Source organism: Lipophrys pholis (genome assembly GCF_963383615.2).
Source record: "Lipophrys pholis genome assembly, chromosome: 3".
Taxonomy (NCBI): Eukaryota; Metazoa; Chordata; class Actinopteri; order Blenniiformes; family Blenniidae; genus Lipophrys; species Lipophrys pholis.
The window spans coordinates 22,046,486-22,060,383 of NC_137627.1; the positions used below are offsets into that span (position 1 = coordinate 22,046,486).

Consider the following 13,898-nt stretch of genomic DNA (forward strand, 5'->3'; position numbering starts at 1 on the left):
ACATGTCAAAAACAGCTCGGCGTGTTTGACGTCTTTGTTCCGGGCATTCTTCATGCCATTCGCTTTCCACGTGGGGAAGTGCGAAATGAAGCTATGGCGGGCATAATTCGAATCAGAACAAATCACCAGTTGTCTGATGGATTGCCCAGCTGCTTGCTGGAGGGCGATGACCACTGCTGCGATTTCGGCGTACTGACTGGTTTTCGGACCCAGCTGGAAGTGATCAGGCACCTCGCTTCTGCCGACCCAAACAATGCCCACGCCTGCCCTCATTTGGCTGTCGTGGTGGAAAGAGCAACCATCGACATAGACTTTCGGCATGCCGTCACAGATGTTTTCATCATGGTAATGATGATTGGAAGGGAGGGTCTGTGTCTTGACCAGGAGAGGTTGGATGTTGGACTGTCCCTCACAGTCACAATGTTGGCACGCAGCCAGACCTTGGCCCAAAGCCATTTTGTGGTTTTGTGCGTATTTAACCTCGATGTCATAACCTTGGAGTGCCATCATCCAGGCCGCGATGCGGCTGTTGGACACGCGTCCTTCCCTGAGACGTTGGCTGTTCAGGAAAGAGACTGGTTGATGGCAGGTTTCGATTGTCACCTTCTGACCCCCAATGTAGCTGCGGAAGTGCTCCACAGCCCAGACGGTGGCGAGGAGAGATTTCTCACAGTCGGAGAACTTAATCTCTACACTGCTAAGAGGTCGGCTGGCGTAGGCCACGACTCTCTTGTCTGTGTCGTACTTCTGTGCCAGAGCCGCGCTCAGGCATTGAGCAGAGAACCCTGCCTCAAGGAGGAACTCTTTGTCCTTATCTGGGTACGCCAGACAGGGTGCCACGCAGAGTTTCTCCTTCATGAGGCGGAAGGATTGTTCTTGGGGGGCTCCCCACTCAAAGGCCTTGTCTTTGCGGAGGAGTTCTGTGAGGGGTCTGGCAATGTCCGCATAATCCTCGATGAATTGACGGGAGTAGTTGCAGACCCCAAGAAAGCTCCTCAGTTCTGACACATTAGTTGGGGCTTTGATGTCTTGGATGGCGCGAATCCTCCCCGCTTGGGGTTCGATTCCGTCAGCGCCAACTGTTAACCCCACGTATTCAACCCTGGTACGGCACCACTGACCTTTGCGAAGTGCCAGTTTGGCGCCTGCCGCCAGGAGCTGGTTCAAGACGTGTCTTATCTCGGCTAAATGCTCCTCAAAGGTGCAGCTTCTCATGAGGATGTCATCCACATAGATGAGGTTGCCTCGGGCGGCGGCGTCACTCATCGCTTTGTGGAGGAAGATGTTGAACTCAGATGGTGAGTTTGAGTAGCCGAATGGGCACCGGTTCCAGGTGTCCTGGCGGTTGCCAAAGGAAAAAGCAAGTTTGTACTGGTCAGATGGATCCACTTTCATGGTCCAAAATCCATTTGCCACGTCGACTGTGGAAAAGAAACGAGCACCTTTTACTTTGGCCAGCTCCTGATCCAGGTGGATCATGGGCCAGCGAGAAAGAGGAACCTGTTTGTTCAGCGGGCGATAGTCGATGGTAAGCCGCCATTTACCAGTGGGTTTTAATACTGGCCAGATTGGCGAGTTGTACGTCGAGTTGCACTCTCGGATAATGTTCTTCTCTCGCAGTTTGTCAAGGATCTCCTGGATGGATTCATAGGCAGCCAGCGGGATTCTGTACTGGCGTACGAAGGATGGTGGCGCCATTGGGTCGGTAGGAATGCGCACTAGGTGAAGGTCTGTAACCCCACAATCATGTGCATCCCTAGCAAAGATCGCTTGAAATTCGCGGAAAACATTTCTGAGTGCTTCTCGTTGTTCCCGTGTCGTGAGAGCATCTGCTTTTTCAAGTTGCTGCTCAATCTCTGACTCAAAACCAGAGTACGGTTCCTCCGGTGCAGACCCTGGCTGCCCACCGGGGTTCTCAGCACTTTCTGGTTGAGTCGCCAGCGCGTACACTATCATGTCACCTTCGGTGCTGAGGGTTGAACCACAGATTGCCTCCTGTGCGAGGGCTTCGTGACGAGCAATGGTGATCATGCGGGTGGGGAACGTGTACAACACCTTGTCGAGTGTCTCGTCCCTGATGAGGGATGGAGGTAGGTCGCCAATGACGGGCACCCTGAGCTCGAAGTCGTGAAATGAGCTGTCGACCAAGACGCCTAGTGGTTTTCCCGCATTCACCTGAACCGGATTGTGGGTCAGGTTCTGGACTAGCAGGTAGGCTGAGCGGTTGGTTAGCTCTAGAAGGGGTGTGCCACAAATTGTCAGGCAAAGGTCAGAAAAGCACGGTAAGGGTTGAAAGAATGCTTGTGGGCCAAGCATCCTCTGCCCCTTGAGCAGTGCGAGACGGATTGGGAACCCGGCTGTCCGTGCTGGAATTGTGGCTTCCAACTCACTAGCAGCGTGACACGCCTGCGGGATCGTCTGACCGGATGCCATTTGCTCCGGCTCGGTCGTCAGATGCTGCGTGTCCGCGCTCGCCAGTGACCACAAAACCTGGTTCACGGCGTCCAGCTGGACTCCAAGCCTGACAAGGAGATCCGCTCCTATGTGACAAGGAGGGCGGAGCTGCGGGACGACACTCATATAGTGCATGGCTTTCTTCTGCCCTATCTGCACGGAGAGGGCACATACACCAGTTGCTTTGATTAGTGTCTGCGGCGACCCTGCAGCAAGCAGGCGATGGCTGTGCTGCACTTGGACAAGGAGTGCGTTGTGTTGGCACAGATCCTTTAGAAGATCGGCATCAATGGCAGATTTCTCTGACCACAGAGCCAAGAGTGTCTCTGGGACCAAGGTCCCATTCAGGTGTACCCCCCCCACGATGTGGGGATTGTATAGTGGAGATCCATCGTTCGCCAGTGCGCATAGGAATGATGGATGCTCTCTCAGAGACTGATAGCTCCTAGACTGCCGCGACTGCTGGCCGTCAGGGAGCATGACAAGAGGGGTGTTTGAGCCAGATTCTTTGGAAGGCGTACACATGGGATTAGAACTTCTGGACTCGATGGCAGCGTTCATGCTGTCAGAAGAGGGAGGGTCCATGTCTGGACCGATTCGAGTCGGGTTGCGTACTTGGGCCCAAAGGTACCCGCGACGGCAATCGATCAGTGGGGCTAATCGGTTAAGGAGATCTTGGCCAATGAGTAATGGTTCTGTGTCCAGCGTGGTGACATAGATGGGATGCACCAAAGACATCTCTTGGAAAGTGACATCCACCCAGACGCGTTGGGTGATGGGTGAAGTGTCCTGAGTGAAGCTTCGGATGTTAATGCTGCAAGCTTCGACCTGCAGTGGCTTTCCAAGAGACAGCAGAGCTCTCGCAAGCTCGGCGAAGGTGGCTGAACACATTAGGCTTATTTCGGACCCGGAATCTAACAGCGCGAGGGCGTTTACACATCCTCCCACCACCACGGATGTGTAGATGCGGTTGGCGTTCTCTCGGTGCACGAGATTGCCTAAGAAAGTCAGGAACGGCAAATCGGTGGACTGGGAAGCTGTCGTTCTTGAACGTTCTCCCGCCTCACCTGTTTCTCCCCCCCACCCGACAAGGTAAACCTTGTTTGTGGTGGGTCGGGGCCGCCGCTCTAGTCAGGAGGGAGGGGGCCTACGTCCCCGTCCCCTTGAGGGGGGGTGGCGCCCCCTTTGGTTGGACAGGTCCAAGTTCTGTACAGCCTCTTTGATGCAGGTTTGAACCCACTGCTGTAGCTCAGTCTTTAACTGGTCAGCTCTGTAGCGACCGTGGTCCCTTTCCGAACCTTTCATTTTCCACTTTGAATTCGGGTCGGGCCCTTTCTTCGGTTGGAAGTTTTGTTCTGACCTGGCCCATTTTCCACCCTTTTGATTCTGTTGTCCCCCCTTTTGATTTGGTTGTGCGCCTTTCTGCTCAGACGGAGAGGGTGTACCAGACCCTCCTCCAGCATTCGTTCTGGGTGTCGGCAACTCATCGCCCTCAAGCCTCAAATCCGTGTTTTCCCTTGGCTCCATTTCCAGGACCCTCTGGTCAATGTCAGGCTTCTTACCCGGGCATTGACGCAATTCCCACACCATCTGCGCGTGCTGGCGCAGTTCCTTCATGGTGGGTTTGGCGGTCCTGCAAAATAGAGCCACATCGAACCTCCCACTGTCGTGGAGGTTGTTGACAAACAGAGACTTGAAGGCGTGATCTTCCTCCAACCCCGGTGCATTGCGGCCTTGGAAGTAGGCCACTCGTAGGCGCCTGTAATACTCCTTTGGAGGTTCAGACTTCCGTTGGGTGATCGCGAATGCACCAAACGTTGCCGAAGCAGGGTCATTGTACAATGAATACTCTTCCCGGAGAGCCTGGCAGAGGGTGGAGTACCGGTCTCGGGTGTCTGGCGGCAGGGATTCCATGAAAACATGGACTGTTCTGGACGTTGTTTTCCAGAGAAGCTTTAGCTTCTCCCGCATGGAAGGACGTGCGATGTCGAGGAGGCAGCGTTCAACCTCACGGAGGTAGTCCTCGATACTCGCGTCCTTGTTGCTCGGGTCAAAGCGTTCGATGTCCTTTGCGAGGGATTCGAGCTGGCGGGTCCGGACATCCCACCCCCTCACGGGACTGGGGCCGTCAGAGTCCTCTGACGACAGTTCCCCGTGGACTGCTGTCTGACGCGGGTCGGGGCCGCTAGGGCCATACAAGGGAGGTCTACTGGGGTGTAGAGGCACCCTCCTGGACCCCTGCTCCCGACTGCTAGCGTCGCGTGGGGGCTGCAGATGGGAAGGAGTGGCGGAGTCGTCGAAGCGCACCGTGCTGCGGCTGCGCGTGGGCTGAAAAGAATCACCATCTAAGCTATATGAGGCGTCATACCTCTGCGTTGTGGCGCATGAGGAGTCGATAGTGCCAGACCTCTCTGGCGAAGCCAGATTACGACGACCCCAATTAGGGTCACGTTGCGCACCTAGGGTGGCAGTGTAAAGCTGGTGTCGGAGATTTTCTTCCCTCTCCATGCCCATCGCGATTAGCGACTGAGCTTCTTCTAGGTTTTCCTTTAACTCCTGGATCTGAGGCTCACTCTCTAGTGTGCACTCATCGACCTTCGTCTCCTTATGAGGAGGCAGAGCCCGTTGCTTCTCGGGCTCTGAAGGCTGATCCTCGTCCTTGGAGGCGTCCAGCTCCTGTCGGAGGCGAGCGTTGTCCTTGGATAGCCTCTGGTTGTCCAGACGCAGCCGATCCGTACGCTCCTCCGCCTCCTTTGACTGTAGCTCTGCTCTACGCTGGTAGAGCAGGCTGATCTGGCCCAGGACGTCCGGCACTGTACGTGCCGGCTTGTCCCCTGGGTTGTTGACAAAACTTACCAGCTCTCGGATCTTTTCTTCGCAAATCTCAACGCTGTAGCGTTCGAGATTTGCTTTCTCCTCCAAGGAGAGACGGACGAGGTGGGACACCACGTCTCGTATGGCCGGCTCAGTTAGCACCGGCGGAGCCTCGGCTCCCTGTGCCCGGGAACTCTTACCCTCCATTGAGTGGTTGAGATTTACGCCCGAAGTCAACAACGTTAGCTGTGGTTAACGGCAAATTAGCTTTGCTACTGCACAGGTAACGGCTGTACCTGTGTCTTACAAACCTCTTGGTTTCGTTAATTGCTCGAGCTGCACCCTATCCAAGTTAGTCAGATGCGTCTAACACCTTGGCGAGCAATATTGTTAGTGTCTATTAATCGTAGTCAGAAATCTTAACACAGCGTGTTAATCATGCGTAGAATGCAGGGAAAGCAAGGCACTAACCACTTCACAACTGATTTCACACCACAAGTGACTTTGTTCGACAGTGCTGAAAAAGTGTATCTTGAAAACCAATTCTGGGAGAATAAAGTTAACGGCTACACCTTAAGTGAACGATTCAGGATTATTTTGTGCAGTTATTCGTAACAATGCTGGTTTACAACAGCCTCACACGGGGCACCATTATGTTGGGGTCAGCGTGTGATCAGAATATGCAAATTACCCTAGTGGTAGGCTACCGGAAGGTTCTACCCTGTCAGAGGTAATTTACATATAAACGAATCGCCAAACAGAAGTAAATTGTTATTTACGGGTTGACAATTACTGATCACTAGCGGTAGGCCACCAAAGTAATGGATTACTGGAGTAATAGATTACTAAGGTAATGTACCAAGTGTAAGTTATGCAAAGCTATAAAGGTTGATTGGAGTAAATAGTCAGTTATCGGCCAACAGCTTTGAGCTAAAAAGGGTCGCCTGACGGGAGGAACCTCCACGGGGTCCAATCGCGAAGGCGGTCCACCAGTGGCACGACCGGTCAACAGGCGTGACGGGTCACTCCTTTGTTGACAACTGCGGGTCAGTGGCGTGACCTACCGAAGCGCCTGTGGACCCACAGGAGGCGACTCGCTGGAGTAACCGGGGAAAAGCTCAAGCTGCGAAGGCGTCACAAATGGCTATTGACCTATCAATGAACAACGGTACTTGATTACGAGTGATGATTAAATTACGGAGAGCAACCTATGATTCAAGTTATCAATGAAACAAACCTGCGATTTGTAAGTCAATAACTGAGGGGAGGCTGAATTACTTCGGTGGAGTGGACCACCGAAGGTGATCTGCAAGTAATTTAGAATGGATTGTTAATCAAACAAGTTTGGTTATTTATCTAATAACAATCGGGAGTAATCAAGGAGGAGTTGGAATTAATTAAGTAAAGTCGGGGTTTACTAATTAAATACAATGAGTTATTTGAATGAGCTAAACCATTGAAATTGAATTAAATGCAGTTAGGATTATTAATTGGATAAACTTGCGCTTTATGAATTAATAATACTGGATAATTGGATGCTGAGATGCACGAAAACCACTTAAAAATGATTAAAAGCACTCTTGAGTATTAATTGAATAAATTGACTAATTTATTAATTAATAAAGCATACAAATTATCTATCTGCAACAAAAATAAATGAACAATAGCTTAGAGACAATTCAAGTTGTGATTAGGTTAACTGGGTAACAGATCAATCAATAATAGTGCGGGTAATTAACCACAGAAAATGCGATGAAACACTTAAAATTATTTAAAAGCAATGCGGGTTATTCCCGTGGAAAACCTGCATTCATTCGCCAACGCCTCCTAGGTGTGTTAAATTACCCAAAGCGTTAAAATCATTGAAATTGATTTAAACCATTCAAACTATTAATCAATTGAATATTACCGTTACTTAATCAAAGTCGGGGCACCAGCTGAAGTTAGGGTCTTAAACGAAACATCAGTCTTAAAAAGAAAGTTCAATTAAAATGTTTAAATTATTATTTCTGATTGAAATGATAATCGCAATTTAACTGAAGCAGGAAAGGAAGGCTGTAAATCCGAGCACTGACTGTTACAACCAGCAGTTGTCGCTGAAAAGCACACAAAAACCACCAAGAATCGTTCAATTCAACTATTAAGTGTTTATTAACAAACGTCTATTCCTAAATCATCAATCTATGAATCACATCTAATCAATAAACATCAAGCAAGATCTCATAAAACAACACAATACAAAACAAAGCCAGCTAATAAAGTGTGTGTGTGTGTGTGTGAGTGTGTGTGTGTGTGTGTGTGTGTGTTCGAGTGTGGGGGAGCGATGTGTGTGAGTGGGTGTGTGTGTGTTCGAGTGTGGGGAGCGATGTGTGTGTGTGTGTGTGCGGGTTTGTGGAGCGAAAGGGGCGTGACTTGGTGAGAGGGTAATGACCACGAACGTCCACCAGAGGGAGGTAGACGTCGGCGGTCCGGTGTAATCACCCGATCTGGCCACTAGGTGCGCGTCGGCGCGCGGGGCAGTTGTGATGACTTAATGCAACCACCAGATGGCGGTACGAGCGGTTGCAATTACCCACGCGACTACCAGAGGGCGCCAAACGGCTCGGCGACCCGGCGAGGAAATCGATGTGATTACCCACCCGGTCACCAGAGGCGCTCGGCGTGCTCTGCCTGGGATAGCGTGACGTCACTGAGCTCCGCACGGGCCGTAGCCGTCGGGAGCGCGCCGGATTCCTTGTGGCCGAGAAATCCGAGCCGCAGTGAACTACACACGGTCCCAGGGACGCACTGAAAGGAGGCGCTTGGAGGCAGCGGCGGCCGTACCGTGCGCTGGTTAGTGAACAGGGAAACAGAGGAGAAGAGGAGAGAGAGAGAGGAGAGAGGAGGGGGTGTCTGACTGTGTACACTGACGCGACCGCCTCAGCTTACACGTACAGAGTCCAAAAACGGCTGTTCAGGCAGATATGGACTCTGGGAGCAGAAGCGTGAGCTGAGGATGAGGAGGCTCGCGCGTGCGTGCGATGATTCGCGTGGATGGCCGTCCACGCGTAGACACAAAAGTACTCAGAAACAGGGATCGGCGTCCCAAAGTTACAAGTACCAACAATAAACACACAGCAATAATAATATCACGTTATTCTAATTCCTGCCCAGACTCTAAGCCTTACTTGGTTGGACGAGGGGGAAACGTGCTTCCGTGGCCAGGTGAAATCCGTCGATTTGTGGCCGCGGGCGGTTCTCTGGCGTCCCAGAAAATAGAGACCTGACGTGGACTACGGAGGGGAAACCCGTAGTGTGATCCGAGGGGCGATCAGCAGCTTCTTGCGATGAGGGGGGGAGTGAAGAAGCGATGCTCAGGTCGGTCTGCAGACGAGCGTGCGGTTGCAGCGCGCGCTCGGGGTCCGGAGGATGCAAACAAAAAAAAGGAAGAAAAAAAAGAAGGGGAAACCAAAAATAAAGGGAATTCCCGCTTTTCTTGAGCTCGTCCAGCGAGGTGAAGAAAATTCAGGCCCGGTCCAGGTGCGTTAACACGAGGCGCTTTGTCTCCTTACGAAAAGGTGCGTCTGGGTTGACGCGATTTCGTTTTGGAAGAGGCTGGATCTCTTCCCGGGCCTGAATTTATACCGTTATGATGTCTTCCGGGCTCCCCGCGGCGTTGGCCGTGGTTCAGCCAATCCACGCGGGGTTGGCTTGCGCGTCACCGGGCCGGTGACCCGGTGATGACGGGATTTTGGGTCCCCCTGCCGTCGAGCTGCAGTGCCGCAGCTAGAGGAGGGGGGACCCGGGGGCCCCCCAGGGGGGGGTCATGTGATCAATGGCGAATTTTCCAGGGTTGAGCACATGGTTTCTTTGTTCTCAAAGAAACGTGGCTCACCCCCCTCCTCGCCCCCCCCCCCTTCCTCATGAGGGTGAGTGAACAAAGGATTTTGGCTCCAACAATTGAATTGAATGGAATGGAATGGAATGGAATGGAATGGAATGGAATGGAATGGAATGCTGGCTTTTAGATATCGCTCCCTCTCTTCTATTTAACTATAGTTAATACTTAGTTCTTTTAACATTATTACTTACTTATAAAAAAAAAGTATCTTAACCTTGAACTTTAATCAAAGAACTTAATTAGATTTTAACCCAATCATTCATCTCTAAAACAATTTCATATTTTTCCCTTAACCTGCGTTAACATTGTATGAAATGATATTGTTGTCATATATAATTTAATGAAGTTGTTTCTTTGCAGATTAAAGTGAATGGGAAAGACTTCTACACCTTCCCATTTCGTCTGCCTGTGGATAGAGTCCGTGCGTTGCAGATCGAGGGAGACGTTTCCATCCAAACTATCATAATTACCAAGGTGAATGTTGAATTCCTCCACATGCTGCTTGGTGCTTTGCTACAAGTCCAGAGGAAATAATAGTGAATTTCTGTGGACTTTAGAGGGCTGATGCTTTCTGTGTCTGTGCCGGGGGGCAGGAGGTGGCATGAATCAGTATCCTGGAGAAATGGGAGCGAGCACAATAATGACCAAAGATAAAAGCTTCAGTTTGTTTTGTTTTCACTGAGTTTGAATGTGTTGGGATTTCTGGTTGGTTATCAGCATTAAATTAATGTAAATAATAAATTACTGAAAGTAATAAATCATTGAAAGTAATTTATGAAAAATTAAAAATATTAATGGAAGTAAACTGTCATTTACTCATTAACAACTGAGTAATTGAGTAATTACTTAAAATTAATAAATTATCGAAAATTATTTATTAATGAAAAATCTTTTATTTGAAATAGTTATTTATTTATTTATTTATTTATTTATTTATTTATTTAGTTAGTTAGTTAGTTAGTTAGTTAGTTAGTTAGTTATTAACAATAAAAGGGGACACCACCAGAGAATCAGGAAATAACAAATTACCAAAATATCAGTCTCGTATGGAAAAGTTTTATTTAAGTTAGTTAATATTTCACTGTAAAATATAACAATCTTAAATAAAAGGGAAGTCATGAGATCCGAGCACAGACAGCTAATTACAAACCAGCGAATGTCGACAATAAATACACAGAAATCACCAGGAATCGTTCAATTCAGCAAACAGGCATTTATAAACAATAGTGTATTAATTCATAAATAATTCTCAAATCATTCCATAAATCAACACATTTAAGTATCAAACGTCATCTAACACGGAGATCTAATGTACTAAACAACAAAACTATGTACAATGATAGTGTGTGTGTGTGTGTGTGCGTGCGTGCGTGCGTGCGTGCGTGCGTGCGTGCGTGCGTGCGTGCGTGTGTGCGTGTGTGCGTGTGTGCGTGTGTGTGTGTGTGTGTGTGTGATGTGATGAGAGGGAATGGGTGTAATGAGCTCGAATGTCCGCCAGGTGGAGGCAGACGTTGGCAGGTCTGTGTGAGTGGGTGTACTGATCTCCAGCATTCCAGAGGGAGGCAGACGTCATGTTCAGTGTGGTGTCGTGTTCAGGTTCCCTGTGGTACCAGGCTGCGTCTTAACTAATCTCCTTGAGCTGGTCTCAGGTTTCGAGACCCTGGGTTATTACCATACTCTGATACTGTTAGCCCCGCCCATCCAGCAACTGGCCATTGGTCACGTGACCCCCCCCCCCACACACACACACACTGATGTGTCATTTTGTCTTTCTATTTGTGTTTTCAGGAGTGAACAGGAGGAGGAATGGGAGGAAACATGGAGTAAGACAAGACAAGACACATGAAATGCAGTGTTGTGGATTTCCTTTATCACTGCTCTTTGAATAAAATCATGAAACAGAGTTCTTCTGTCAAGGATATTTATTGAAGCTTCAACAGGCACATACACAATGCAAAATCACAAGTGAATCTGCTCGGGTATGTGTCCCGTGCAACCTTCCAGCTAACCTTTAAAGCGCCGGGGAGGGGAGGGGGTGACCCGGGTGAGTATATTGGGAGGGGAGGGGGTGAGCAGGGGTGGACTGGCCATCTGCCATACCGGGCACAATCCCGGTGGGCCGGTGTCCATGTGGGCCTGTGTCGGGCTGGTCAGCAGGTCCCACCTGACATAATTGGCTGGCCAATCAGCCCACGCTACTGTGGGCTGATTGGCCAGCCAATTATGTGTTACAGCACAGCCCATGTAGTGTTACAGCACAGCCCATTGGTCATCTGTCAGTCAGGGGCTTGTCAATCACCCAGTTGCTGGATGGGCGGGGCTAACAGAGTCATGTTCAATCACACCGCAAGTTAACCAAGGTCAGGTGGGGAGAGAGACAACATGGATACACAACCAATGAAAAAACGCCCTGGAGGCGCAGAAAAGCAGCGACTAAAAAAAATGAAAGCACTGGAAGCACCAGTGCTTTCGCTGCACTCCAAGTGCAGCAAAATTACAACTTCATTTGGTCCAGCAGCAGGTGCTGCAGCAGCAGGTGCTGCAGCAGCAGGTGCTGCAGCAGCAGGTGCTGCAGCAGCAGGTGCTGCAGCAGCAGGTGCTGCAGCAGCAGGTGCTGCAGCAGCAGGTGCTGCAGCAGCAGGTGCTGCAGCAGCAGGTGCTGCTTGTTGTCATATATAATTTAATGAAGTTGTTTCTTTGCAGATTAAAGTGAATGGGAAAGACTTCTACACCTTCCCATTTCGTCTGCCTGTGGATAGAGTCCGTGCGTTGCAGATCGAGGGAGACGTTTCCATCCAAACTATCATAATTACCAAGGTGAGTGTTGAATTCCTCCACATGCTGCTTGGTGCTTTGCTACAAGTCCAGAGGAAATAATAGTGAATTTCTGTGGACTTTAGAGGGCTGATGCTTTCTGTGTCTGTGCCGGGGGGCAGGAGGTGGCATGAATCAGTATCCTGGAGAAATGGGAGCGAGCACAATAATGACCAAAGATAAAAGCTTCAGTTTGTTTTGTTTTCACTGAGTTTGAATGTGTTGGGATTTCTGGTTGGTTATCAGCATTAAATTAATGTAAATAATAAATTACTGAAAGTAATAAATCATTGAAAGTAATTTATGAAAAATTAAAAATATTAATGGAAGTAAACTGTCATTTACTCATTAACAACTGAGTAATTGAGTAATTACTTAAAATTAATAAATTATCGAAAATTATTTATTAATGAAAAATCTTTTATTTGAAATAGTTATTTATTTATTTATTTATTTATTTATTTATTTATTTATTTATTTATTTAGTTAGTTAGTTAGTTAGTTAGTTAGTTAGTTAGTTATTAACAATAAAAGGGGACACCACCAGAGAATCAGGAAATAACAAATTACCAAAATATCAGTCTCGTATGGAAAAGTTTTATTTAAGTTAGTTAATATTTCACTGTAAAATATAACAATCTTAAATAAAAGGGAAGTCATGAGATCCGAGCACAGACAGCTAATTACAAACCAGCGAATGTCGACAATAAATACACAGAAATCACCAGGAATCGTTCAATTCAGCAAACAGGCATTTATAAACAATAGTGTATTAATTCATAAATAATTCTCAAATCATTCCATAAATCAACACATTTAAGTATCAAACGTCATCTAACACGGAGATCTAATGTACTAAACAACAAAACTATGTACAATGATAGTGTGTGTGTGTGTGTGTGTGTGTGTGTGTGTGTGTGTGTGCGTGCGTGCGTGCGTGCGTGTGTGCGTGTGTGTGTGTGTGTGTGTGTGTGTGTGTGTGTGTGTGTGTGTGTGTGTGTGTGTGTGTGTGTGTGTGTGTGATGTGATGAGAGGGAATGGGTGTAATGAGCTCGAATGTCCGCCAGGTGGAGGCAGACGTTGGCAGGTCTGTGTGAGTGGGTGTACTGATCTCCAGCATTCCAGAGGGAGGCAGACGTCATGTTCAGTGTGGTGTCGTGTTCAGGTTCCCTGTGGTACCAGGCTGCGTCTTAACTAATCTCCTTGAGCTGGTCTCAGGTTTCGAGACCCTGGGTTATTACCATACTCTGATACTGTTAGCCCCGCCCATCCAGCAACTGGCCATTGGTCACGTGACCCCCCCCCCCCACACACACACACTGATGTGTCATTTTGTCTTTCTATTTGTGTTTTCAGGAGTGAACAGGAGGAGGAATGGGAGGAAACATGGAGTAAGACAAGACAAGACACATGAAATGCAGTGTTGTGGATTTCCTTTATCACTGCTCTTTGAATAAAATCATGAAACAGAGTTCTTCTGTCAAGGATATTTATTGAAGCTTCAACAGGCACATACACAATGCAAAATCAAAGGTGAATCTGCTCGGGTATGTGGCCCGTGCAACATTCCAGCTAACCTTTAAAGCGCCGGGGAGGGGAGGGGGTGACCCGGGTGAGTATATTGGGAGGGGAGGGGGTGAGCAGGGGTGGACTGGCCATCTGCCCTACCGGGCACAATCCCGGTGGGCCGGTGTCCATGTGGGCCTGTGTCGGGCTGGTCAGCAGGTCCCACCTGACATAATTGGCTGGCCAATCAGCCCACGCTACTGTGGGCTGATTGGCCAGCCAATTATGTGTTACAGCACAGCCCATGTAGTGTTACAGCACAGCACATTGGTTATCTGTCAGTCAGGGGCTTGTCAATCACCCAGTTGCTGGATGGGCGGGGCTAACAGAGTCACGTTCAATCACACCGCAAGTTAACCAAGGTCAGGTG

General features: G+C 48.8%; 1 protein-coding gene and 1 long non-coding RNA gene across 2 annotated transcripts in view; both read left to right on the forward strand.

Moving 5' to 3' along the window:
- LOC308107305 (galectin-4-like) overlaps positions 1 to 13,898 on the forward strand; it is a 77,048-nt gene that overhangs the window by 9,328 nt on the left and 53,822 nt on the right. The gene's annotated exons all lie outside the window — the stretch shown is intronic.
- Positions 11,849 to 13,433, forward strand: LOC308107102. Its single transcript, XR_013935189.1, has 2 exons — positions 11,849 to 11,965; positions 13,319 to 13,433. It is a non-coding gene; the product is annotated as an uncharacterized lncRNA (long non-coding RNA).